The 26700-nt window shown below is 48.2% G+C and overlaps 1 non-coding gene and 1 pseudogene across 1 annotated transcript; one reads left to right on the forward strand and one right to left on the reverse strand.

The window, feature by feature from the left end:
• The first annotated feature begins 344 nt into the window (after positions 1-344).
• Positions 345-416, forward strand: TRNAD-GUC (transfer RNA aspartic acid (anticodon GUC)). The gene has a single exon. It is a non-coding gene; the product is annotated as a tRNA-Asp (tRNA).
• A 7170-nt stretch (positions 417-7586) lies between these two features.
• On the reverse strand, positions 7587-16287 carry LOC147992497 (uncharacterized; annotated as a pseudogene).
• Positions 16288-26700: the final 10413 nt, after the last annotated feature.

Genomic DNA, 26700 nt, shown 5'->3' on the forward strand with positions numbered 1-26700 from the left:
GGAAAAGCAGAGCAAGGAGGGGGCAGCCGCAGTGGCAGGCAGCCAGCAAGGATGGGACGTCGCTGCGGCCCGTGGCAGCGCGGACAGGACGTGAGATGCTGGACGTGCCCCAGGCTCACAGTCACAGTCGCAGCAAAACTGCAGCAGCGTCGCCGCGCCCGCGCACGCCTTCCATTTAAGTGGCGCGGCGGCCGCCGCGAGACGGGGTGCCGGCACGCTGCGGTGCGGCGGAATTGATGGTCGGGTCGATCGGCGCGCTGTCGCCTACAACGTGAGGCTGATCAAACGCGACTAGTTCAAGTATGGCTGATCATGTAAGCTTTGCCAATTAAACTAGCAATCAAGTTGTTGTAGTATAGTGGTAAGTATTCCCGCCTGTCACGCGGGTGACCCGGGTTCGATCCCCGGCAACGGCGCTTCACTTTTTTTTTCGTTTTTGTTCTTGTTTTTGCACAACTGCAGGAGTTGGCGATGGGTGCAGCAAGCCAACCAATACAAAGTTCGTCCAAAGTTAACATCGTTAGCTTTACTTTGATGGAAATTCTATGGATCACTGGTGGTACATACTATGCGTTAATAGACCATCTATTTACTAGACGAAATACAGCCCGATGGAATTCTCTCTCATACGTAGATGATGATAAACCACACCGTAGGAATCCATCACTGGCCGGTGCCAGTATGACATCGACTACAGGGCACGAGGTGCTCTGTAGTCGCGATGCATCTACCCGCGATCTCCATGGCTCTGTGAGCTTCCGCGATAGTTTTTTCTTTTTGAAATAGACGCAGGAGAGCTGCGTATTTCATTGATTAGAAGGGGAGGCGAAAGAACGCCGAGTACAGGGTGCAGGCTAACGCATTAGCTTGCGGAACAAGAAATTCAGAGAAAGCAAAAGAGAAAATAAATGGGTTACTCTCGCAAAATTAGGTGCCGGCCTCCTGTCAGCGCCCAGTCGCTTGCCTCCGATAGCAGGAGGTGCAAAACTTGCCGCGGCGAGCGTTCCATGGCACCGCCAAAAATGCGCATGTTGCGCTCCTTTCAAATCCACCAAAAAACCAGAAGGATAACCGACTTCGCCAGCTTCCGAGTGGAAGGCGCGCGACTCATGCAGCTTATCCAGTCGATCCATGGCGTATCCAGCGTCCATGCAGCCGGGTTTAGCTCCGGGACAGCGAAACGGTGCGCCACCATTTCCCATAGCTGTCGTGCCCAAAGGCATTCCTTCATGAGATGCACCGATGTCTCAAGGCTCCGCATACATAGCGGGCAAAAATAGGAATTTGGCCATTGCTGGGCAAGTAGGCGGTCGGCTGTGAGGATCCGCCGTTGGGCGAGCAACCATGCAAAGGTACGGAGTTTGGGCGGAGCCCAGGCCTTCCAGATCTCCTGCCGCAATGGGAAAGTAGTGTAGATCTCCTTCCAGATCTCCTATACGCGGAGGCCGTCGTGTAGACACCATTTTCCGTTAGCCTCAAGCGGAAAGAATCCATGGTGCCGGGGGAGAGCGGCTGCCGGGAATTGACACACACCCATAGCCTGACAAAGGAAGGCAGCATGTCGGTGGTCACCCGGCCACGCAGGTCTTGGATCCAACTGCTCCCTCACAGTGCCTGACGCACAGAGCGCGCCTTGCGTCTTGAGGCCTTGAATAGGTCAGGGGCGATCACGAGCGGCGCGCCCTCGGGCAACCAGCTATCATACCAGAAACTGGCCCGGTTGCCATCCCCAACGGTGACCGCACATGCTGCCGCAAACATATGCCGTTCCGCAAGTGTCACCGGGACCGGTAAACCCTGCCAGGGGACAACCGAGGTCCTTTCCGCCCAGAGCCAGCGGAGGCGGAGCGCCACGCCGAACCGCTCCAGGTCGACGATACCGAGCCCGCCAAGATCCCGCGGGCGGCAAACGCGGCTCCACGCGACTTTGCAGTGCCCGCCATGCCAGACCTCCTCCCCCCGCCATAGCCATGCATGCCGCAGCCGATCCAGCTCCTTACGAACCCATGGCGGGAGCGCATAGACGGCCGACCAGTATATGGTGAAAGTAGTCAGGACGGAGTTGAGGAGAACCAGCCTCCCCGCAAGGGTGAGCAGCCTGGCCTTCCAACGCGCCAGGCGTGCGCGGAGCTTGTCCAGCAGCGGTTGCAGGTCCACTTTACGCAAGGCCCGGAGCGACAATGGCAGCCCCAAAAATTTGCAGGGGAAGCTCTCAACCCTAGCCCTCACAGGCGAGATCATGTCGTGCACGTCCAACTGCTCGCACCTTATGGGGAGGACGGCACTTTTCTCAAAGTTTACCTTGAGCCCGGAAACTAGACCGAAAGCAGTGAGAATGGAGCGGAGAGCTGCCAGCTCGGTCTTCACGGGGTTGAGGAAGAGAGCCACATCGTCGGCGTAGAGGGAAGCCCGCAGCTGCGGTAACCGACCCTAGAGCTTGGAGATGACCCCTGTGTCCACTGCGACATCAAGAAGCCGTTGAAGAGGCTCCATGGCGAGGATGAATAAGAACGGCGACAGAGGGTCACCCTGACGCAATCCGCAACAGTGAACTATGGGCCGGCCAGGCACCCCATTGATCAGAACACGCGACGAGGAGGTGGCAAGGAGCATGGAGATCCAATCGCACCATCTCGGGCCAAAACCTCGAGCACGGAGCATGTCAAGCAGATATGGCCAGGAGACGCTGTCGAAAACTTTGGCGATGTCGAGCTTGACGAAAAGCATGGCGCGCTTGACATGGTGGAAGTGGCGTGCCATCCCTCGCGAGAACATGAAGTTATCCTGGATGCAGCGCGCTTTGATGAACGCAGACTGGGCCAGGCCAACAATCTCGTCAATCTGTCGTGCGAGACGCATCGCAAGCACCTTCATGAACAGCTTAACCACACTATGGAGTAAGCTGATCGGCCTGTAATCCGCCATCGAAGTCGCGTCCACCTTTTTGGCCAACAACACAATGTTAGCCGTGTTCAGGCGATGCAGGCTCGCCCGATTCAGCTGGTGCAACTGCTGGAATGCGGCGAGCAGGTCCGGCATTATGGTGGTGGCCACCGCCTTGTAAAAAACCCCGGTGAAACCGTCCGGCCCCGGCGCACGGTCACTGGGCATGTCCATGATGGCCGCAAGGATCTCCTCCTCCGAGAAAGGCGCCTCAAGCTCATCGAGGTTAGCGTGCTGCAGGCCAAGCCCGTCCCAGTCAACAGTGGCGCGGCAAGCCTGCGGTGTGCCCACAAGTCGCTGAAAGAAAGCTGTGGCGACTTCCGCCTTGCGGCCCTGATCAGTGGCAATGCCGTTGTCATCGCTCAGGGATGCGATAAAATTCTTTCGGCGCCGAGCATTTGCCTTGAGGTGGAAAAATTTCGTGTTGGCATCGCCGGCCCGCAACCACGTTACCCTGGATCGCTGTTTGGCGCGGATCCGCTCAATGACCGTGAGGGCCAGGATCCTGGACTTTAAGATTTTTCGCAGTTGCAACTCATCTGCCTCGAGGTTACGGGATTCCTGAGCCGTGTCAAGGCGAAGCACAACCTCCTGGGCGAACAGAAGCTGTACTCGGGTGTCACCAATGCGAGTGCGATGCCATCGGCGCAATGCCGCTGCAGTTCGCCGCAGCTTGAGGGCTAGGCGACCGAACGCATCCATCGGCGGGCATCCCTCGTTCTAGGCCGCGGTGACATGCTCTTGGAAGCCTTCGATATGTGGCCAGAAAGCCTCGAAACGGAAGCAAGGCGACCGCCGGACCGGCGGCTCACAAGTGAGCAGCAGTGGGCAGTGATCCGACATGGCGGTGGCCAGCGGCTGTAGCCTGGCGCCTCGGAAGGTGAGGTCCCAGTCACCGTCGCAGAAGGCCCGATCCAGACGCACCAGCACTGGCCTAGCCTGCTCATTGGACCAGGTGAAACGCCGCCCGGCCAGCTTAGGCTCGTGGAGCTCACTAGCATTCAGCGCGTCCCGAAAGCAGGTCATGAGCCGGCGGTTGAGGTTCGAGCTACTCTTGTCGCGCGCCTCGTAGATGAGGTTGAAGTCGCCGATGATGAGCCAGGGCCCGTGCGCCACCGCACGCAGACCCGCGAGCTCAGCAAGGAAGCGCAGCTTATCCGCGTCGCCCATTGGCCCGTAGACGGAGGTTAACCACCAGGGCTGGCCACCAAGGAGAGGATTGACGCGGGCGGTGATGGCGAACTCGGTGACCGCAATGCAATCAAGCCGAAAGACAAACGGGTTCCAAGCGAGTAAGATCCCGCCTCGCGTGCCATCCGCTGGCAAAACGGCATGCTCTGAGAGCGCGGGGCTTACCGTTTCACAGAGCTCCGGCGGCGTAAACGCGGCCTTTTTGGTTTCCTGGACGCATACAAGAGTGCATCGTGTCTGGTTCATGAGCGAGCCGACCCCGCCATGGCGGTTTTTATCATTCAGTCCGCGTGCATTCCAGTTTAGCAAGGAAAAATGCGTATTCATTGGGAAAACAACAGGCAACCCGATGACGAAGACACGCTCGAACAGCGAGCAGTGCCACTTTGAAGAACATCAACATTGGCCGGTACAGGGCTACGAGCGGCCGGCGGGCACGCTTGGGAAGGAAAAACAACAACATCGACAGTGCGGTCACAGAACGGCGCGGGACAGAGCGAAACTACGGCGCGGTCACAGGACGGCCCGAAACAAAGCATAATCCTACTGATCTGGCAAACTATCATGACGGAGGTGAAGACCCATGACTAGTCCGCGTGCCGCCTCAGACGGGCAGGCCAGCCTCCTCGCCGGCCAGGGCGGCGAGCTCCTCATCTGGCAAGTTGATTGAGGCCTTGGCGTGCACCCCAGTAGCCCTGGCCAGCTTTGTCGTCAGCTTCCCAAGCGGAGTCTTGAACCTGTTGATGCAGCGCTCCCGGATCTCCGGCGTGAAGTGCTCCGGCCTCGAGATGAACTCCAGCTGCTGCGTGAGGCGCGCCTGCGCCTTCTGCTGCCGGGTCAGACCCGTGGCACCCTTGGCGATCCGCGCTCTGGCCCGACGCTGCAACAGTGGTGTCGCAATGGGGGTGGGCACCATCACCGGAGGGCCGGGGGGGGGGGGGAGAGACAGCATCGGTCTTGATCGGAGGGGGCGGTGGCGGCCCAAGCAGCGAGGCCGGCGGCGTGCGGAAGAGCTTGGCAAGAAGCGACGCTGGGCCATCCTCGTCGACTTCCAGCTCGGTGAACTTGCAAGCCAGGCTGTCAGCCAGGTCGTCCAGGTGGACCCGGTCAGCAGGAGACTTGTGGACGACGACCTCCTCGAGAGCGGGCGGGGCCGGGTTCATGTAGCCGAGGTTGGGCCAGGGAGCGAGGGGCGCACAAGGCAGTAGCGTGGGCTGCAAGGGCTCCTCGTCCGGGCCTTGGGCCGGTGCAGGCAGCAGGCCCATCTTCGTAGCCGAGAGACTAGACCAGGGGAGTGGGGCTTGGTCGGTGTAGGGCCACAGGGTCTCATCCGCTGGGAAGGAGTGCACCTGGCGCATGGTCCCACCGTCCAGGTCGAGCAGGAGGGGGTCAGCGCGCGTGAGGTCGCGCCAGAGCATCTCTGCCTCGGAGGGGAAGGGCAGAGGCTCTTGGCCAACGACACGGCAGACGGGGACGCTGAGAAGGGCGGCATCCGCAGACAGCACAGGCAGCGCCAGGGCGTCAGGCAGCACCGCAGCCAAGACGAGAGGCGGCACGGCCGCATCCGCCAAAACGCCTGTCGGGGAGGCGGAGCGGGCACCCCCGCGGTGAAAACGCTCATGGGACCTCGAGCGGCTGCGGCGCGACGACTGGCCGCTGCTGGAGCCACGCGAGGTGCTCCGCCCGTGAAAGGAGCCATGAGACGTGTCGTGGCGACGTCCATGGCGGGATGAAGAGCCGTGCGACCGACGCCCATCCGAGGTGGCGCCGCGCACTGAGCCATCCGAGCGGCAGCCAAGCAGACCGCTGCGCCGAGCCAGACGCGACTCGCCCCGGCGCCCACGCCCACGGTAGCGGTCACCCGCCACATCATCGTCGTCATCACCCCCACGACGCCTGGGATAGGGGCGCGGGTGATCCTGGCGCGGGGCGGGCGCCACCATGCCATCTTCAAAGTGACGAGTCCAGCCGAACCGCTCCTCGATGGGCCACTCCTGGCTGGCCCCGGGCACGCGATCGGCCAGCGGCGTGTAGTCCTTGGTCAGGTCCAGGTGGATGATGACGGGGAACTGGGGACCGTGCAGCGCCTCTTCACGCGGGGTGCCTTCGGGGAGAGCGGGGCGACCACGACCGTCCGGCGCACGATCCAGGAAGGAATGGCCGCCGCCGAGGGGGATGTCATCGGGGCTCCACGCCCACACCCAAGCATAGGCAAGCGCGGTGTTGGACAGTGACGTCGTCTGGCGCTCCAGCCTGTCCACCCAGCAGGACAGGCCGAGCACGTCCTGCACCACCTCACGGCGCCACGCCTGGACGGGGAGGTTCTCAATGGCCAGGCAACAGTAGAAGCGCCAGGCTCGTTGATGCCTGCCCGCGGCCGGCCTCCAGGCGGCGAGGGTCATGGCCACCCCGCGGCAGGACGCCACGCCGGCGTCGACAGCAATGTCGCGATCACGCGCGTGCGCGAATCGGACGAGGAAGTCTTCAGGATTATGCCTTGACACGTGCATCTGGTCGAAAGGGATGGCAAGGTCGCGCTCGATGGCCTTGGCGACGAGCTAGGGGTTGATGTCCTGGCGCTGCTCCGAGAGGGTGACGACCACCGCTGTGCCCCTGAGATGGCGGGCCGCGTCCTCGATGGCCTGGGAGCACACCGAAAAGGTGGCGCCGGCCGCCGGGCGGCGGGATGTGTCCCCAGGGCGGTAGGCCATCGGCGCAGGCGGCAGGGCAGGCGGGCGCGCACAGACGGGAGGAGAGGGCGGTGGCGCGGCCTGAGGTGGCGGTGGGGTGTGGCTGGGTGCGGGGGGTGGCGAGGCGCAGGTGGTGGTGGTGGCGGGATGCGGCGAGGCGCTGTGGGAGGTTGAGGCGGAGGGGGAACGCAGGAGCTCCGGCTAGGGGCGGGCTTGCGGGCGGGGCAGCGGGCGGACCTGGAGCGGTGCCCCGAATGCCAGCAGGAAGAACAACGCACGGGATCTCGGCAATCAATTGCACGGTGGCCGGAGGCGAGACAGCAAAGACACTTGCCGCGAAAGCGCCTCAAATAGGCAGCGCGCCGTTGCTCGGCGAGCAGGAGCTCAGCTGGGGAGCGCGGGCGGCCATTAGTCAGCCCGGCTGAAGATGGTACGGGCAGTGCACGCCGCCGTTTCCTCGAAGCGACCAGTTTCCAAGCAGAGGCCTCCGGGGCCCGCCCATCGCGCGAATCCCGCGCCTCCGAGCGGGAGGAGGAGGGCGGAGGCGTGCCCTGCAGCGCATTGAAGGAGGAGGTGGGCGGGATGTAGACTGTGGGTGCGAGGCGAGGAGGGGGGGATGACGCGCAGCGCAGAGCAGTAATGGTGGAGGAGGGCGGGATCGAGATCAGCGAGGGGAGGCGCCCAGAGTAGGCCGGCGCAGGACATGAATGCCCGCTTGCCAAGCAGGGCGACTGCCCACTGGCCTCGCTCGGGCCGCCCACTTCAAGGTGACCGGAACCAGATCCAGCCAGATCTGGCGTGCCTTGGGGAGCCTGGGGTGACCGTAGGTGCTGAAGGATTCACAGCTGTGCGGCTGCGGAGTTCGAGGCGCCGGGGAGAGGCCAGCGCCGGGCAGGGGGTGAGGTGGTCGACGGGCTCGGAGTGAGTAGCGCCGATGTGGTGGTCGACACGGCCGGGGAGGCGCATGGCAAGGGGCTGGTGGGGGAGCGAGAGCGGAGCGCGTCTTTCTCCATGCTTCCGCGATAGTTGTATTGCTCATCTGCCAGCATCGGCCAACCTTGCTTGAGGTGAGGCATTTGCCGTTAGCGCCAGATGCTCTGTCATAGCCGTAGGTCGTGTCCAACGTCAGGCGCTCGAGCGAAGGTGCCCTCTGGAGGATGTGAATCGTGAGCTCAACCAGACTTTTGGATGGACAAAAGCCTGTTATCATCACCCGCCTGAGACGTTTATGCCGACACTCTAGACGTCTTGGATAATTATCGTCGTCCTCTCCAAAAACATCATGCGAAGCGGAATCATTATGTACCTGCTTATACATATGTAGCATCAAATATAAATGTCATTGTTCTAACGAGTCATAGCCAAGTCTAATACACAAGATAGAGGCATAAATAGCTTTGAAAGGTGTGTATAGCAGCTTAGAGCATCTCCAGCCGTTGTGCCCCCAGGAGGCGCTAAAAATCGCCTCCTGAGGGCGCACCGGCGCAAAACGCGCGCTGGGGACGTGATGCCACCGAGTCGTGGCGCCCACGGGATTTTTTTGAACGGCGCAAACACGGCGAGTTCATGCATATTTCGGCGACTTCAAACCAAATTTGACCAAACACGGCACAAACACGCCCGCTCATACATATTTAAAATATTTTACCAAAAAAAACACACTACTAGGCCCGCCCGCCGTCTCGCTCGCCTCGCCGGCCGACGCCCTTACAGTTCTACATGCCGAGGAGGCTGTAGAACCACGTGTAGTCGCCGCCGCCGTCGTCGTCATCATCGTCGTCGTCGTCATCGCCGCCTCCGTCGTGGCCGCCGTCCCTGCTGCAACCCTTCCCCGGTTGGCGCGGCGGGTTGGACGGTCCGGCGGCGTCCTCGTCGTCGTCGCTGTCGAGGATCACGACGTCGTGCTCGTCCTCGCGCCCACGCTTGCGGGCGGCGATCTCCTCCAGGGCCCGGGTCTGCCGGGTCATCTCCGTCCGTCGGTAGTCGTCGCGCGCCCACCGCAGGGCGTCCGCCTCGGAGAAGCCGCGTCGGGCTATCTCCTCGTACTCCGGGGGAAGACTGGGCTCCGGCTTGGGCGCGACGAGGACGAGGCGCCCGGAAGCGGGGGTGGAGTCGGCGGTGCGGATACCGGAGCTGCGGGTGCGCCGGCTGACAGGCGTGTCCTGGGGCTCCGACTTGATGGGGCGGAGGCTGGGAGAGCCGGTCGACCGACCGGACGAGGTGGAGGACGCCCCGGGGTCCATGCGCCTCGGCGTCCACGAGCTCCCACGGCGGCGAGAGAAAGACGGCAGGGAGGGGTCCAGCCTCGGCGTGTTGCCGCCCTCGATGTACTTGAGGACGGCCTCACCATCGGCGCCGCCCCTCGGAGTTGAGCCTGCCGGAGGGCACGACGCCGTTGGTGGCCTCGAGCTGCTCGGCATGATGGCGGCGGAAGTAGGGCTCCCAAAGCGGGCTGTCGGGGACGTAGAGCGGCCCCTCCCTCGCCGCCCGCGGCGGAGAGGCGCGAATACGCGCGATCTCCGCACGACGCGCCGCCCTGGTGGGCGGTGGTGGCACCGGGACCCCGCCGGCGCTGATTCTCCACGCCCCGGGCACCCGCATGTCCGGCGGGACCGGGTACTCGGCCTCGTAGAGGAGCCGAGCTTCGTTTTCGTGAAGGTGGCGGCGGCCGAAGCCGTTCGTCACCGCGCCGTCGCCTGGGAATCGTTCGGCCATTTCTACGAACTGGGACGGTGAGGGGAGAGGGACGAAGGGGAGATAGGGCGCGTCGGCGGTGGAGACTCTGTGCGTGCCACCGGTGCGCTGGGTTCGGCTTATATAGGCGGAGGCGGCGCGAGCACGCGTGGCGGCCTCGTCTACACGTGGCATGCGCGGGGACGCGCATCGTCACGCCTTCACTGCGCCGCCCGTGAGGCATCAATGGCGGAGGCTGACCGGCGCGGCAGCTTTGGCATTGATTCGTCGCGGGAAACGAGGCGATGAGGACGACGAAGCGGCGAGAAGAGAGATGAGTCGCTGGCAAGGAGGGTCCGCGGCTCTTTCGCGCCAAAAACGATTCGCCTGGCGCCCCTGAGCGCCCCCAACGCGCCGGGTTTGGGTTGAGTCCGCCGGCGTTAATTTTGGCTCGAGCCGGCAAAAATTGGGCCGATTTTTTGGCGCCGGCGGCCGAAAAATCACCTGGGGGCCATTGTTGGGGGCGCAGCTGGAGATGCTCTTACATGGAGGATGAAAGAATCCAAGGATGGAGAAGCATCAAGAAAAGAAACTAGGGAGAGGATGTAACGACGCTGGGAGAAGGCCGCTATTGAATCCACGAATTCGATTTCCAAATTCTTGAGGTGGGGGAGCTTGGAAGGTAGCATTGGAATGTTGACACTCTAAATAAGGACAGACCACAAGATTAAGCATGTGTTTTTCCAACATAAAAGTGCATATCATTGTGACTATACATACTACTAGAACACATACCTCGGCAAGAGAGTCCATGGTAAGCCTCTCAACATTTCCTGCGATGGATGGAAGTCTGGCGCGAGCATCAGAGAGAAGAATAAACGACAAAATACATCCTTAAGTTGAGAAGAATTTCTAACAGAGATTTCTATCAAGGTCACACCACCACAAATACGACGAAAAGTACACAGATTTGGAGCATTGATCTCCACCCGCATCTTCTTGGTTCCTAGTACTATATTTAGAAAATTGAGTTTCTGCAATGCACAAGGTATCCGCAAGCAAATTATCTCACTGCAATAGAAGAATTCAAGCCGTTCCAGGGCTGAAGATTCTGAGAGCAATAACCCTAATCCTTCTTCGGTGATGCTGACATTATGCAGTACTAAAGTTGTCAATCTTCTCAAGAGGCCAAGTGTCGACGTGGGGTTAAAAGGGCAACAAGAGAGGCGAAGAGACTCTATCGAACTTGCAGCCGCCTCGTCAGACAAAACCGAACACAGGAAGTTGTAGTTTCCGTGAATTGACGCACCCATGTACAAGTGAAGTTCTCTTATCCCGGACTTAACACTGATTTGGAGCCATCTGTTGATGCAAGAGGCTTTGATTTTCCTCCATGGAGCCAGTTCAAGTTTAAGTATTTTCACTGGTGGTTTTGAAGAATCTGGTCAACTTTTTGGATGAAATACTTTTCCCTTTCCTCGAATTTCCTTTTAGTCAACCCAAGTGTACGTTCATTGAGACTAAGGTTGGAATAGCATCTCCAGAAACGTAGAAATCCACGAGACGTGCAGGCAGCACGAGCAGCATCTTGCAGTGGCAAGAGGGAGTGTATGTGGTGTAGGATGTCCTGCAGAGCGAACCAAGTGTGACAAGTTTCAACAGTTAGATCTAACGGGTAGCTAGTAGGCAATGCAACAAAATAAGAGCCAGATTTATATTGAGGTAATATCACCAGTGGTGCTTGAACTTGCCACCAATGTTCACTTTAGTGCCTGAACTTGAAAAATACGCTAAATTGGTTTTAGAATTTGGCACGAGCGTGCAAATACGGTGCTAATTTAATCCGCGGACGTAGAATGTGCTGACGTGGCACCGTATTTTGATTAGTATGCACAAGTGGCATGGGACCCCTTTCAACAGATGGCTTGCTATATAAATGTCCATATGACTAGTGGGCCCCACATGTCAGCACAAAGGGAAAATCGATGTCGAAAATTGCAATCACTGTGATTCGAACTTGCGCTGTGGGGATAGCAAAGGCCTGCGCGAGACAATACGCTACACAATTTTGAATGACTAATAACGAGAACTATGTTAATGTCCTGTATAGGAACACGTTTGTGGCTTGTAAATGGGGCTGCAGCCAATGCAACCCATTCCGCACATATTATATATTTTTTAGAATTTTCTAAAAAGTAGGTAAACTAATATCACATTAAATTAATTTTGAGTATTTATGTGTTATAAATATTATACGTTCAAATAAAATAAATTATTTTTAAAATGTTAATGTAATTTTTAAAAATATTCAATTATTTACATGCAGATTATATTAAAAACATTTAGTAAATATAAAAATAGTAATTGTATAATAAATGTACAAAAAATACCTTATGGCTTATATTTAAAATTTACAAAATTATGGATATAAACATTTTTCTTTATATTCACTTGTGATAACTTTCACTCGTGGCATATATTCTTAATTTCTATATAAGTTAAATATATTCACATGTATATATTTATAAAAATTTAAATATTAAATAATAATGAATATTTTTTAATTACATTAAAAATTTAAGCGACAAATTTATGAATTATAAAAATGTGCATATGATTATTCAAATGTTTGTATACTTCAAATAACAATAATTAGTTGTAATTTGGAAAATATTTGTATTATTCCAAATTATACAAACATTTTTATAATCAAAAATACTATTATATTTATATGATATGTTTTCAAAAATAAGATGCCAATACTTTTTAAAATAACTTGAACGTTTTCCTAAATAAGTTATTTTTTGTATGTATAATATTAATAACACATAAAAGTTTAACGTTTATAATTTACGTACATTTTAAAAATACTAAAAAAACTGACAAGTGCAACATGGGCAGCATAATTTAAACCACACGAGCGTGCTCGTTTATAATATAGAGCGTCATTATCCGTAGTTGACAAGAATACGTCAGTGATCTATTGGTTAGGCTGGTCGTTATCTAGCTTGCCTGTCAAGTTCGAGTACTAGCGGGGACTGTTTGTTTATTTTCCCTTTATTCTGACATGTGGGGCCCATTGGCCATGGACATGTACATAAAGCTAATCAAAATATGTGCCACATGAATGCATTATACGTCTACGGATTGGATTAGCATCGTATTTGCACGCTCGTGCCAAGTTATATAACTAGTTTGACATATTTTTCAAGTTTAGGCACTAAAGTGAACATTGGTGATAAGTTTATGCACCACGAGTGCATGCATGTACTTTGCCATGTCCAGAAAAAACTGATTTCCTTATAACAAAGGCATGGTTACAATTTACTCCAAGGCATTACATTATTGAGAATTTACTAGCACAATTTCCGATCAACCGCGTGAGCCGATTCATGCATCCCCAAAGTCATGCCCTAACCTTTAGGAATGATGTATGCCTATGCTTGCAGTTGGAGTGATAGATAGACGACATTGTTACTTGCTACTACTAGACACTAGTAGAAAAAGGATCAAACGTGAAGCTTAATAGTGCCGGTTTGAATTTCAGCCGGCACTAATGTGTACAATAGCACCGGTTCGTGGCGGCGATCAATAGCACCGGTTCGTGGCGAACCTTTAGTACCGGTTCATGCCACGAACCGGTACTAAAGAGGCTGTGTCAGCCTGCGGTTAGGCTATGGCCCCACCATCACCATTTAGTGCTGGTTCGTATCACGAACCGGTACTAATGAGGTTATGGCAAGCTGTTTTTAGTCCCACCTCGCCAAGAGAGAGGGACTAGGAGCGGTTTATAAGCCCTGAGTGCAGAGACGATGAAGAAGAGGCTCAATGCTCACGTTGCTTAGCTTCAAGCTGTCAGGAATATGGTAGATTGCACGGAGCTACGCGCAGTGCAGTTTACACTATTCCGAAAGGCTTGAAGCAAATTAACGAGCATTGCACCTCTTTTTTATTTTTAATAACTTATTACAACTCCGGACTTCTTCTGTTATGGCAAAAACTAATTGCACGTCGGCATTCTTTTTTTTAAACTTTGGTTATAACTCCAGACTTTGACCATCAAGTTTTGCAGAAAAGAAAAAATAGCAGAAAAGAAAAAAAACTATAGCTGAAAAGAAAAAAACTATATAAAAAAACTACTCAGAAATAAATAGAAGAAAATAAATATAGCCGAAAAGAAAAAACTACTCAGAACTAAATAGAAGAAAAAATAAAGCAGAAAAGAAAAAATTATATTTGCTATTTTTCAATCGTTCACAAAATGACCGTGAAATTGAAAATCATTACAAAATAAACTCTGAAAATGTTGAATTTTGGCAAACTAGATGAATAAAACTACTCACAAATAAATAAAAGAAAATAAATATAACAGAAAAGTAAAAACTATACAAAAAACTACGCAGAAATAAATAGAAGAAAATAAAGCAGAAAAGAAAAAAACTATAAAAAAATTGGGGCGTTGGCCTGTGGGCCTACTGTGGGCCTGCTAGGCCCACAGGCGTGCAATTACAGGCCTTAAAGGCCCAGCAGACTCACAGGGCAGCGCGCAGAGTTTAGGCCCACAAGCCTGCTATATAGAGGAGTTCGAAGAGGTAGCCGCGGCTGGGTTTATAAACCAGTGCGGCTGCCCTTCGCCTGGCGAGATGGGACTAAACTTTGGGGTGGCAGCGCGAGGCCTTTAGTACCGGTTGGTGGCTCCAACCAGTACTAAAGACCATCCTTTAAATTTTCACTTTGTCAATTATTATTTGAATGCAAAACTTATGCTTCATTTGGTTCAACTTATAATTTTAAATTTTCACTATTCTACCAGCGCATCCCCTGCCATGCAAGAATTTTTGTCTTGGATAAGATAGGTTCTAGTGCTATAGATGATATGGAGGTAAAGAGAGTTTACTTGAAGACGGAGCATGGGTATACTTTCAACGTCAAATTATATAATGGAGACACATACACCCATTTTGAATGCAAAACTTGGCAAGCAATATGCAAGGCTTATGCATTTGAGCCTGGTATGGTTGTCACCTTTGATATTCGTCGGAAGATGATATTGAAGGTAATATAGACATCTGGGTCGATGTGCAAACGCCTCCAGTTCTACCATTATGTGAGTTTTTCTCAACCATGCATGCATATGTTTATGTCTTTGATACAGTTTATTCAAAAATAGTTGACAACTAATTTGTATTGTCAGCTTATTTCGGTTCAAGCAAACATGTCCGACGCTTGGTAGACAGGACCTACTACTGCCCCGGGGCTCAACTAAACTGCGAGGAGATAAATCATTATGTTTCATGGCTTGAGGATCTTAATACTGTCAAGACAATTTTTTTCCTGAACTTAGAAATGTTAGTACTCAAAACGTGCGACCAATGGTGATCGTATTGAACTACGGTCACATCTATAATCGAAAGATGGTAAGATTTTAACTATTTGTCCTTAATTAGTGCATCTTTTGCATACATTATTTTTGAAGCTAAACTTTCATTGCTTAGTATATTAATTACTATACGATGTTCTTCAACAGGGACTTCCGATGATGGTTGTGCCTCAGTGGATCGAGACTAAAGGTGACATGTCAATGGTTAGCTTACGGCCAAGATATCCTACATTGCACATGAGTGCATTCAGGATTTCTGAAAGCGAAGAATGCTTAATAGTGAAAGATTGGAGCAAAATTGTTAACGATCGCAGAGAAGTACTAGGGGGCAGCAAGGAGAAGAGCAACCCAAGATTAGGAGACAGATTCATCTGCATGCTCCAGTATGATGAATCAGGAGGGTTATACATGTTCTATGTTATTCTACCTGAGAGGGAGCAGCACTAGTTCATGCTCTTAATTAGTGTCTCTTGTCCGTGTCCTGAACTTCGATGTTGGTGATGATTATGTTAAACTCGATGATATCTTTGCTTCTGTTACAAAGTGAATGTTTCCTCTTTAAGCTAGCCAGTGTTGGTGATGATTAGATAGCTAGCGATAATGACTATGATGATTAAATAGTGGTAATTAGACGACTACGATGATTTTTAGCTAGCTAGAGTTTATTCATTTATTAATATACGATGATGATGATGATAATGATAACGACTACAACTCATTATAACGTAAAACAATTCTAAATTAAATTGATAACACAAATTTAATTGAAAAATACAAAATAAAACAAAAACCCACAAACATTTAGTACCGGTTGGTGTTACCAACCGGTACTAAAAGGCTCCCGGCCCCCGGAGCTGGCTCGTGCCACGTGGTTTTCCTTTAGCACCGGTTCGTGCTGAACCGGTACTAAAGGGGGGGGGGCTTTAGTGCCCACACTTTAATGCCGGTTATGGAACCTGCACTAAAGGGCCTTACGAACCGGTGCTATTGCCCGGTTCTGCACTAGTGAGAAGATATAGACTAGAATACTTGAATGCCAGTGAGATTATTAATTAGTTATACTACCTCTGGGAGTTGCTCAAAATCAAGTTCCTGCCTCGTATTTCGGCGAGCACCTTGAGAAATATGGCCTTGCTGCTGGCAGGATGCGCCGTTTGTCTCAGCCGATGAAGCCTCTGCAGGTGCACCATCTGCGACGCAGCAAATCGAGCATCAGCATGCATGAATTATCGAGGCACAAGATCTACGAAGGAAGCGGCATGGAAGTCATGAAAATTACTGAAACCGTTTTAGCATATCTGAGATGCATTGGACAGTATACGTACTCGCAGGAGGAGGAGTCGTGCGGGCGGCATGGTGGATCGCCGTGGGAGGCCCTGGGAGGTGCCGACGGAGGGGCACGCCGGGCATGGCGAATTGGCGATCGACCTCGCTGCACATACTTTGGATCTTTCGATTACGTCTGTTTTCGCCGGATATACGGCGGCTGTTCTGTTTTCGTTTCTGGTCTGAGCTCCAACAGAGACGTGGACGTGAGCGGAATCAATTCGCGTTTACACAAACAACTCGAGACACACGAAGCGTTCCCTACCCTAGCCGCCGCCATGGGCGAGGCGACTAGGGAGTAGGGAGGCGATCTTTTCCACCGATCTCCACCGACGAGGGCGCTGGCCCCCTCTCTTTCCGGCTGCTGCTCCGGCGGCAGGAGGGAGGGAGGACCCCGTTCCTTCGCTCTGTAGTTAGGGGCTCTGTAGTTAGGCTTTGGATTTGTAAGTCGTGGTGTGTCGTTGGGTGGTGAGAGCGGCGTCCGGACGAATAAATCTGTCTCAACTCCACATTACACCGGGGTGTCCTTCATGGCGGCGTCTCGGAGTTGGTGGCATCGTGTGTTTGTCGATCCTTTAGATCGGCGATGTTAGGGTTCATGAATAGTGTCGGCGAGGCGGCGGCGGCGACTCCATCAGGTGTGTCTCTCCTTCTGCTCTGTCCCCGTTGCCGCGGCGTTGTCTTCGACGTCATGGTGGATTAGGGAGGTTTTGTCGTCTAGGAGTACACGCAGACGCTTGTCTACGCAAGTGACAGCTGGAAGATGGTGCATCTTGTGCTGGGTTTGTGGTTGGAGGCTAACAGTTCTGGTTTCCTCCTCCGACGTCGTAATCGTGCGGGGGTGTCAGTTCTGAAGTTCGATGGCATGTCCGGAGACACGTTGCCCCGTTCTGATTCTTTCAACGGCAACGGTTTTGTTTCAGGCAAACTAATTTGGAGGTCCGTAAAGCTGCTGATCAGCGATGGAGCCGCGTCGAGCTCGGGTGAAGAGATGATCTGTCTCCTTTCCCTTAGTGGAGAGGGCCAGGCGCTGGTTTTTTTGCATAGGATTATCCTATCTTTTCAGCCTGTAATATCGATATTTACGTGGCTTGTAACTGAATATTTATGTTATTAATGAGACACGTATTACTACGCAAAAAAAAGAGACGTGAACGTGAGTTTGACCGTGGAAATAGGAGTTGTCAGTATCAAATCGGGTCTCTTTTTTATTTTTAAAAAAGGTTCTAGATCTTTTTTTTAAGTTGGCTTCCATCTATTGAAGGTTCATAATAGTGTTATTATTCATCAACCAGGGTGCAGAATAAGTTATTCTTCACCCGAGGTAATCTTACGATCATTTCATAATTAAATTACATTTCGAACTCAAATAGTTACATTCCTATTGATTCACTATGTAAAATTTGACATAAGAAAATAAAAATATAGGTCATAAGACAAGAAAATTTGCAGTTTATGTGTATTTTAGACTATGTTTGTAATTTTACATAACATAAAATATTTTTTACAGCGATTATATATTTTCTTACGGTCCCTTTTTGCGTCGGAAATAAGACAAAACTTACGGAACGTAAATTTACAGTGCATTGATGATAAAATAGTGGGGGGTGAAGAATAACTATGCCTCACCCAGGGTGACGAATAGCGCGACCCAGGTTCATAAATCATAAGTACTACTTCTGTGCGGGTTTATTAGGCCCGCTTGTATTTTGAATCAAATTTTGACCATCTATTAAGCTAACAAAATATAAATTATATTATCTCGACCCCAGATTAGTTATCTTATATTTGTCAAAATAAAGATATATCTACTAAAACATGTCAAGATACATCTCTATCTAAAAAAATTCGAGTCAACTAACTTGACCGTGGCTAAGATACCATGGCAGGGTGGCCTCCATTAATCTTTGCGGCAATTGCTGTGGCCCTCAACGATGGTGACAAGTAGGTCCAAGATCGCAGGGCCAGGTGTGGGACCACATTTGTAGGTGTGGCCACAGTGGTCGTATGCGAGTCTATGGACGCTCGCTCATGGTGTAAAGAGGATCTCCTGAGATCCTAGCATTTTGGAAGTGTCTCTAGCAGTGTTGACGATGTTGTAGGTCGACTCGTGGAGGTTGACATGGGCGCCCCCTGTTCCGACAGTTGAGTGTGTTCCACATGAGAGTGTTCTTCTATGCTGCCAGATTGTCAACCCACTAGGCTGCCGTTGTTTGGTTAACTGCTTAACAGTACATCAAGAACATATTTCATCACTAGCACTCTAGGTCTACTCATCTTAATCCATTCCACCAACCAAACCACCGCCTAGTCAAATTACTGCATTATAAATAGTACTCCCTCCGTTAAGACATTTATTTTGGGACAGAGGGAGTACCACTGATGGCAAGCAGGCTTCCCCATTTTCTGCAGCTTAAATACGTATATATCACTTTTATGAATCGTGAGTGTAGGTACAACATTTTTTATCGATTGTTTCAAGATATATAGAAACCAAAGGCTAAACGAACACCGAATATATTGCAAATTCTTTCGCATCGAATCCCCAACCAGTAACCGTGTCTAATGAATTCTGGTACAGTCATGTTCACGCTTGCCATCAATCAAGACCACAAATTCAAAAGCCTGAACTGGACCTGACCTAAGGTGATTGATGCGGCAAGAGGTGCATGTTGCCGCTTTCTGAAGCCATGCTCCACTGCGGTGACCATGTTGCACTGCCTTGTCGAGTGCTACCACTGCTACCGGACACCACCATGTCGCTGCTCTCGTTGGACCTCTCCTCTGCCTGCGAAGATGCCCCTTCGTCTAGCTCGGGCTGGCCCCTCCTTCAAATCCTCCCGCTCACCGGCACAAGGAAGAAACATGCCCTGTGGTCATCAATCCATACCATGGAGATGTTCCGTAGGTAACAACGTCAATGGGCACCATCTGCATGAAATTGAACAACCACATCTTTGGGAGATTAAATTGCAAACCTATAATGATACTGAGCGACTAAATCAGTACTATCCAACACCAGCCACAACAAAGATTATCAAACCACCTGACATTGGGAATTCCAGCTGCCAAAGATTGTCAAACCACTTGTTCCATCACAACCATAGAATTATTCACGATGTAAAACTTCCGTACTTCCTCCTTGCAAAATCCTATTGATCATGTATGTCAGCCTCTTGATCAAGAACCCATCCACTACTCGTTGGGAGGTTGGCATACCATGTTGCCTCATCCACAACATATTCATCTGGGCCATTTTCTATATCAAGTTGTGCAAAGCACAACATGCAACTTCCACCTTAATATGAGATTTTAAAGGTATGGAGGGCCTCTGAGTAAGAATCTTGAAGCGACTCTTTAGAGTCCCAAATGCTCGTTCAACTATGGTCCTAAGTGATGAATGGCAGTGGTTGAATAATTCTTTTTCAGTAGTTGGTTCATGGGGTCCAGCAAATTCATTTAGGGATAAGGAGGCAATTTCCCCGGCCTTGGAGCATACCCGGCATCAGCCAAGAAAATTTTCCCTACAACAATGTTGTACTAATGGTGAGCTGAGGCCAAGTTGGAACGACACAATGACAAACATGCATGTTAAATTGTATATGTATAGGAACAGGTAAATTTGTGTGATGCTGAGTGACCATGTATAGGAACATTGCAACTTGTTCCTCTATCGAAACATGAAATGTGTCACTTAACAATTTCTTCTACCTAAGCCTATTACATAGCTTGTAAAATACAGCTCGAGTCATCCTTAATTGATTGCTGCATGTTGCATATGATGTGTCAATGATCCTAATTAGTACATTAGTTATGTACATGTCTCTCTCAACTAATGGACCATACTTCCTACCTTTACCTCAAATTTTTCTACCATCTCTGTTTCTAAGCAAGAGAGCCAAGAGAAGAACTATAACAGATAGAGTTCTCTGCCTCACCATGCTGTAATAATAATATCTTCGTTGATCCATGGCCATCTGGGTTAATATGAAATTTTTAAAAAAGAATGAGCTAACTCTGTACATCATTACGAATGATTGCTTGCTAGGAGAAACATGTTAGAAAACAGAGCTACATATAACCACTAACAGGGATGTGCAACTTGTAAACAAAATCCACCTAAATGGACAAAAAATTGCAAGCATGTCTCGGTACTTAAGAAGTACATTGTGGATCAACATGGAATTCATCCTAAACCCTAAACCCGTGAGCTTCCTGGGCGTGTTAGTCTCATTGGAATCGCTAGACTTTATGTAGGACTTCCAAGGTGTGCCAGCCTGCGCGCAAAAAAGGTGTGTCGGTCTCACTTGACACAGTTCTATCATAAAAAAAACTGCTCTTCTGTACGCCCTCCAGCCCGTTGGCCTCCAACAGGCACTAGGGCATTTCCTATTCACTTCAGGATTTAGCACCACCCACAATAACCAACTCAGTAGTTAACTTGTTGTGCCCAATTTGTTTTTTTTTCATTCTTGTTGTTCATCCCATGTATGGCAGGTGGCGTCCGTTCTTTTTTCTTTTTCGTCCAGGTTTTCCTGAACTGATTCTTGTTATATTTTATTTTATTTTTCTATTTTTTTTGTTTTCCCTTTTCTTCAAATGCGTGAACTTTGTCCAAATTTCATGCACTTTTACAAATCCATAAACTTTTTTCAAACTCGTTTTTTTATATCATGAACTTTTCTTAAATTAGTGAACCTTTTGCCATTTCATGAACTTTTTCAAAATTTATGTACTTTTCAGATCCATGAACGTTTTCAAATTCATCATATTTTTCAATTTTCTTGAACTATTTTGTATTATGTGAAAATTTTCAAATTCATGAACTTTTTCTAAATTTTCATGAGCCTTTTCAAATACATGAACTATTTTTAAACTTTTGATTTTTTTTCCAAATTCATGAACTTTTCTTAAATTATTTTACTTTTTTCACTTTCATGAACCTTTTCAATCCGTGAACTTTTCAAATTCATGAACTTTTTTCTCAAATTAGCGAACTTTTTTCAATTTACTGAACTTTTTGTTAGAAATTTAGGGTTTGTGGTCTACCCCCTATTCCTCTACGCTTATCCGTGGTGCCGCTCACAATTGCATGTCTGAGGCTAGGGGGTAGGGACCTTCTTATACTGTTTTTCCAAAGGGTCCACCTCTTATACATATATAAGATTCCTAGTTTTTTCCACTAGTTTCCGGGATAGAGTCCAGATCAAATTACCAATCACGATCATATTTGTCTTTTAATGGATTCTACCCGTTATGTCCCTGGAGCACGCACTTGTGAGCAACGCGCCATAATAGAGTGTAAATTCCTCTAATTATGTAGATCAACATTAGGGCTGTAATCTAATTATACGATCTAACTCCTTCCAATCATCAGTGTACCCGGGTAGTCTTTCCAATATAAATTGTATATTGTATTCCACCGATAATCGACCAGCTTCCTTAAGCATATATTACTTAAGTACATTCCAGCAAGTAACAATTCCATACTAAACACGTAAATCAATTCCATGTATAAATACATGTACAATTCCATAATGAGGTATTCCGAATATTAACAATTCCAAGCAATTTGAATATAGTTGCAGGACACATAATTCCAACATCTCCCACTTGTCCAAAAGGATCATTCAAATATTCGTATACCCGTAGCCTTAAAATGCTTACCAAATACCTCATGACTAATAGGCTTAATCAAGCGGCCAGCAACCAAATTAACACTACGTTGAAAATCCAAAGAAATATATAGTGATACCTTCCCTCAGTATGTTTCCTTGTCGTGATACTTAAGATCCCTAGAGACCTTTAGTTTCCGCCTAATTATTCCAGCATAACTGTCCTTGGCGCCTCGAGTATTATTTCCTCGAGTGTAATTCCACCTTTATAGGCACCTTGAGTATTTGTTTCCTCAAGTGAAATTCCACATCAATTATTTTCCACCACATATATAATAGTATGATTAATTCCACATCGAGTCAAGTATAAGATAACTATCTTGAATAAATTTTCAAAACCACATAAATATCAAATCCAATTAGTAAATGAAGTTCCATAATTAACCATGTGTTGAAAGAAATTCTTGACTTTGGTTAGTGAACCTGCATCATATTAGTACTACAAAAAAATTGAATATGCGTACCTGGACTTATTTCTCATCTTGTAGATAGAGTAATAGTTTCCTCAATGTGTTTACCTTCAATATTAATTTCAGAACAAGTGACAGGTTGTGATGCACTTTCCATAATCTTATATGATGTGTGAGATTCCCTTAGCTGCTCGTCTTTCCTTCCACTGCTTGAATGCAGGATAAATTCCGATTGCTAAGGTATCATAATATAATGAAGATACATATCAATTCCAGTACCGTTTATTATTCCTTTTTCCCTCAGGAGTTCAAATATAATTCCTCACTGAGTGTGATTCCCTTTACCAAAGGTATTTTAATAGATTTGCAATTTTCCATAGAGAAACACTTCAAAATATTTTCTATGTATTTCCACTCGTAAAACATAGGATGCTTCAAATGTTCCTTTCATATGAAAGTTAAAAGAGGACCAAGCTTTCACTTCCATCAATGTGACTTTATCATTGCAAACAACAAAACAATGTTAACGTATACAATAATAATGCAAAATACTTTACACTTAAACTTGTAGATGATCGCCTTACTTCATTTAGAAAACCATATGACGTGCTATTCCATTGATGTGAAGCTTATTATAAGACCATACATTAATATACTCAATTAGCAAACCTGTCATTAGTTCCTCTTTCCCAAAATTCCAGGAGAGAGAGTTTCCACAAAGTATATTTCCCTCTGTGAATACAATTGAATAACAAGAGTGGTATTATAATACTCCAGTGAGCCAAATATCCTTACAAAAAAAAGAATATCACTTCCAGACAATAGGCTTGCGGTTATTTGGTATAATATTAAGTTCCCAAACTATGCTCTTCCTCATTTGAGTTTATTCCTTCCCGCAATTCTTCCACCCATAGTTGATATTGATTATTTTTTAAGAGAATGTAGTGATTCCTCTAAAATTTAGAGTGAGATCCGCCAACAACACATAACAATTATCCAGACATGATATTCCAAGCTTATTCCTCCCACTTATCCTAAGCATGTCATGTTGGGAGTGTCACTTGTAGTTTCCATGGGATCAAGATTATATTCTAGTATGACTGTCAATAATTCCACCCAGATCATAAAAATGATTGTGTTCCTATTTTCCACCAGTATTCTTTTTCCAGATAACTAAGGAAACAACCTTTGATCCACTAGAATAACCATAAAAATTTCTAGGTGTGCGCTTTGTAATAACTGAGAATTTCATGTCAAAATAGAAGATTTCCTTCCAGTCAAGTGATTGTACTAGATGGAGAATGATATCAATAAATGATAGTATGCAATGCTTATTTCCAAAGAAACAAGTGAGTATACAAGACAGTCAATTCCTCCATTCATTTGTGGAGTGTATGGTATATTACAATTGTGAATAGTTCCATGCTCTTTACATACAAATGATATATATTCTTGAAGTGTAATTCCCCACCAATCAGTTGTTAAAACTATGATATTATTTAATCAACTGATTTTCCACTTCAGTATAACATGTTTCAAGCACAATAAAACATTCCGACTTGTATTTTGAAATAGTATAAACATAACCATATCAAGTGCAATAATCAATGATGAGATAAAAATAAATAACCCGGCCTCTAGCGGGAGTGCAAAGAAAGATACCATAAGGTTACCAAAGTAAATAATGATGTGAAGCCTTTTCTTTTCCCACCTTCAGAAAAGGTGTATATAAACCGAAAATACCATCATATATGCTTCACAAGATACCATAGTCCTCCCACTAAAGTCTAGAATTCCAGAATCAATAAGCCAATTCATTTAGTTCCAAGATATGTGACCAAGTCATTGATGATGTAGATAGTATGATTCCAAGCATGTGTTCCCATTGTCGGTATTCCTCCATATGGAGTTACCTTTGCCAAATATAAACAATTTTGTTTGCCAACTTCCAATGGACATCAAAAAAGATAGACCATTGTGTGAAAAAACATAATGCATTAATTTTACCATTGAGCAATATTTTCCACTCTTCCTTTTCCAAACAGTATGACATAGTCAATAGATTCCAAGATAGAACAATAAATCAAATACCTTCTCACTGAAGTTGAACAAGTGTCCTATAATAGTATTGGTGTTCCTCCACAAGGGAGTTTAATGACATGGTTTCCAATTCCAAAGTCTATAAGATTTAGCAGCAATGACTAAGCACACAAACATATATATTTCCTTTGGAACTGTTAGCATGCACTGGTAGAAAAAGGGCCTGTTGTCCCGGTTCGTAAGGGCCTTTTGTCCCGGTTCTGGAACCGAGACTAAAGGGTCGGTACTAATGCCCTGTACCTTTAGTCCCGGTTCAATCCAGAACCGGGACAGATGGGCCTCCATGTGGCCTGTGCGCGGAGCCCAGGCAGGAGACCCTTTGGTCCCGGTTGGTGGCACCAACCGGGACCAATAGGCATCCACGCATCAGCATTTCTGTGGCTGGGGTTTTTGTTTTTTTTGAAGGGGGGGGGGGGGTTGGGGGTTTTGGGGGGTTAATTTAGGTGTTTCATATATTGTGTTAGCTAGCTATAGTTAATAGAGGGAAGTGTCCTCTCTTATGTCCGTGCTTGGTCGACGCTACGTACTATACATACGTATAGAGAGGACTAGACACGCTAGTTAGCTAGTAAGCAAACGAAGGAAACAGAAGATCGTCATGAACATATATGCATACAGAGAGAAGTGATATCGACCACCTCTCCTCCGAGAGATTGGTCGAACAACAAGTTCTCGTATATCTATCTGACACTACCGGCTACATATATACAATAATTATCTCTTACAAATATAATCATACGGACTCAGGGTCCACATAGAATTCTCCGTCTTCAGGGATCACGTGGTCAAGAAAGAATGCCGCCAATTCCTCTTGAATTGCTCGCATGCGAGCTGGTGCTAGGAGTTCATCCCGCTTCCGAAACATCTAATTTAAAGAAGGGGGTCAATACATATATATATATATATATATATATATATGAATGAATGAAACTCAACACAAATGATGGTAATAAAATAAAATTGTGAATGTTGTTATTTACGTACTTCATATTGTTCATCGGTGTAGCCCCGCTCATAGGTCGTGTGGCGGATGGACTCGCAAACGCAGTATCCACAGAAATCATTCCCTTGTTCCTGCCACAACCAGTTTACAAGAAATAGAGGTCAATCAAACTGATAAGCAAGAATGCCAAATGGTATTGATGAAACTAGCGCTTGAATGACTAGTAGATGCGCGGAACATGCTACTATAGTACTTACTTTCGGGTGTCTAAATTGCAGCTCCTTCGGCAGTCCCGGAGCTTTTCTGGTGAATTTTCTCCAAACCCTGCCGGACAAAGAAAACAATTACTTGATATATCAGGAAATGAACAAAGTTGCTGATATGGTGGATAATGATCGATTTAACTTACTTCTCGAGTATTTGAGTCATGTCTGCATAGTCCTGGGGATCTTTTCGTCTTGAGTCTAAGACGGTTACTAGTCCCTGCTCAAGCTTAATCTCTAAGAGAATATAGTGGAAACTGCACACGCATGCATAACTCATTAATTACATTACTATAACCTTGACTAATATATAAGGGAAACCGAATACGCACAAGACAGTAACACTCACTTGAAGTTGTAAGGAAAGAGTATTATATCTTTGTTTTCATTTATTACGAACGATCGTAGCAAGTTGGCCTCGGTAGCTGCGGCATGAAATTTAACCTGAGTTGCATCTATGAGATATGTGTTAATGAACCCAATATCACCGACTTGTCTTTTCTTCAATTCGGCGATCTTCAATCTGCATAATATAGTGAGGATGATTATAAATACATGCAATGAAAGAGCTGAGCTATATAGAGAAACTTAATGACAGAAGTAGTACTACTTACAGACAGTAGCAGGCGACCGTTGTTTTATCAAGGGCCAATTGATTGAAAAACTGATAGAACTCCTCAAATGGAACAGGCAACAGTTCAATTCCAATGAGGTCATGCTCCTTTTTAACTTTCACATACAAAGTACTCCTCCCCCCAGAGTCTCTGCAGATTTTCAAGTACCAATCATGCAATCTTCGCATCATCATTGATAGAGATCTTTCATCTTTGACGAGAGGCTTCCCGTATTCGTATCTTTGTATCTGCACGTCCATGGGTTCATAATGTACATTAGCGACGTTGTGGCTAGGCACCTTGAGCGGGGGGCACGATTGCTTCGCTTGTTCGCCGAGCTGGGCAATTTGTTTCCCAGCTCGTCGTTCTTTCAGCCTTTGATCACTGACAGTACTTCCCGACGGCTCCGCTTCGGCAAATTCCTTTCCAATAATGCGCTCATAGTTTCCTTTCGGCGGAGACTTCGGTGGTTTTGTCAGGGCAGCCAGAGTG

Source organism: Triticum urartu, chromosome 1A, assembly GCF_056163025.1.
Source record: "Triticum urartu cultivar PI428250 chromosome 1A, HENAU_Tu73, whole genome shotgun sequence".
NCBI lineage: Eukaryota > Viridiplantae > Streptophyta > Magnoliopsida > Poales > Poaceae > Triticum > Triticum urartu.